The sequence below is a fragment of the Aplidium turbinatum genome, chromosome 1, assembly GCF_918807975.1.
Source record: "Aplidium turbinatum chromosome 1, kaAplTurb1.1, whole genome shotgun sequence".
Classification (NCBI taxonomy): domain Eukaryota; kingdom Metazoa; phylum Chordata; class Ascidiacea; order Aplousobranchia; family Polyclinidae; genus Aplidium; species Aplidium turbinatum.
Window position 1 is genome coordinate 36,389,152 of NC_137472.1, and position 2,713 is coordinate 36,391,864.

Consider the following 2,713-nt stretch of genomic DNA (forward strand, 5'->3'; position numbering starts at 1 on the left):
TAAAAGCATGATTATTATATTATTAGTGTTTTGACCGGTTGACGCTATGGGCAATTTACTCCATGAACTAGCTGGCTGTAGTCATTGTGACCCTTCCAACACTCAGCCAGATAATTGATTCTTGCTTTGAACTTGTTTGGTAATTACCAAAGAACCATGGCAGGGCAAGGAATCGAAAAAATATGTCATTGAAATTACTATTCTCTAGATCAAGCTGGCCACGACAAAACGTTCAATTAATTTACTTTCTAACGTGCGTAAGTCGCACGACTGTAATCAGCAGATTTACGCCTTGCTTTCTAATTGATGTATTCTTCTGTTGCAGCGACCTGCATATTACAAATACGCGGTCGTGTCAAACCGAAGACTTTAATGAACAAAGACAGTTAAACTAAATATCGCTAAAACTTGACAGTAATAGTATGGAGGGAATGGAGAGAAAGTTTGAGAAATGGAAAGAAGCATTTGAAACCAAGGGTATGAAGGTGAATCTTGAAAAAACAAAAGTGATGGTGAGTGGAGCAGAAGGAACAGTTGTTGAGAGCAAAGTAGATCCCTGTGGAATATGTGGCAAGAGAGTGATGAGAAATTCAATGCAATGCAAGGAATGTGGAAAGTGGATACATGCAAGATGTGCTAATGTCAAGAGAGCCGCAACAAGATTGGCGAAGTGTTTTGTTTGTGGGAAATGCAGTAAAGGAAGGAATAAAGTGGAAGGCCATGATGATGAGTTCTGCCATGGCATCGAAACAGTGACAGACTTCTGTTATCTGGGTGATCGGATAAATGGAAGTGGTGGATGTGAAGCAGCGGTGACAACAAGGGCGAGATTGGGCTGGGCAAAGTTCAGGGAATGTGGGGAAATGTTGCATGGCAGAAAATTTTCAGTAAGGATGAAAGGAAAAGTATATCGGAGCTGTGTGCGGCCTGCAATGCTATATGGTAGCGAGACATGGGTATTGAGAGAGAGTGAACTGGCAATCCTGAAAAGAACGGAAAGGTCAATGGTGAGAGCAATGTGTGGGGTGAAAACGAGAAGGGAAAAAAGGACTGAAGAATTGTTGGATATGCTAGAGATGAGAGAGACCATAGACCAACTGGCAAGGGCAAATGGAGTAAGATGGTATGGACATGTGATAAGGAGGGAGGAAGAAAGTTTTCTTAGAAAGGCACTAGATCTAAAGGTGGATGGGAAGAGGAAACGCGGTCGTCCAAGAAGAACGTGGAAACAACAAGTGAAGGATGAGTTTAAAAAAGTCGGACTGAAGGAGGAAGATGCAAGGGACAGGGTGAAATGGAGAAAAGGGATTAAGACAATTGCTGCGCGGAAACAATCGGCCACCCCCACTAGTGGGGAACAAACCGACGATGGATTATGATGATGATGATCGCAAGTGTTGGTTGTCTAAGTATTTACACATGATTGCAATCAAATATTGCTTAAACTTTTATCTCACTATCGTCTTGTCTAGTGCTAGTTTCACTTTTGTCAAACCACTTTCTTTTCTTATTTTGAAAAAAAAAACAGTTTTATTTGAGAAGATAAATGTTTTTATACAAAAACGTCACGAGTGCAGGTAGACCACAATTACACAGAATTAAACGCATAACACATGACAGAATCAAATAACATTCAAATACAGAAAAGACTACACCCTTTTCGATGACTTCTTGTAAGCGACAGGCATCAAAAGAAATCGCAGAGTTTATGACACCTGCTTCAATTAAATGCATCCATCCAGTATCCTAGTGGGTAAGGGGGACACTTGGTCTTGCGCTCCTCAATTGAGAAAAAAAATGAATTTTTTTTTGGCGTGATCACAATTCTTCTGCCTGTTTAATCCCGATTCATTAAGCTAATCTGTGGCATTGGACAAGCATATTTCCAGCTGTGGAATTAGGAGTTCAATTTTTTTTTTATGTTGTCCTTTAAAACTAAGAAAGCAATACAGTATTTGTTGCTCGTTCAACAACTAGTTAACGTTTGAAATAACTTATTGCAGTGTTTATAGAGGGAAGGTGGGGACAGTCTTGACATCTCAGACGGTTTTGGAAATTTTACTGAAAAACTAAACAAGGTCACACAAACCTTCGTCAACAATTGTATTAAATTCTTGAAATCCTTTCATAGCGGTGAAAAAAACAACAACTTAATTTCAATTCCAAAGCGAAACGTTGAAACTTCTATAGAAATCCATTGGGCCATTTTAATTTGATAAATTTGGTCAAATGCGAAGTATAGGTATTGCACAAAAAAGACGTTTTTGAGTCTTATATATCCAAAAAGCGATCAAAACCGGATAGGATTTGTCCAGATTTCTGGGCCCACTAAACCTCACCCCAAAGTATTTGCTTCGTTGATACTGTGATGCTCTCATCCACAATTGTTACCATATCCGCTATTGCACCCATGAGATGTAGGCCTACAGCGTTTAAGTGGTACAAGCTGAACGTTTGTGCTCAAAACGAGACAGTTTTGTTGCAGAGAACGCTATTTTTTGCACAAACAGCAGTAATACGGACTGCTGCATATATTTAAGTGCCGATAACACAGATGTACAGGTATAATAATTGTTTCACGTAAAACATTGCATTTTAATCGACACCTTTCTTTTTGAGCAGTTACTGAAAGACAGGGTGGATACAGCAAGTCATAGCCTTAGGGGGCAATATCAAAATTACAAAATAATATGGTTGAAAATGAAGGAAAATG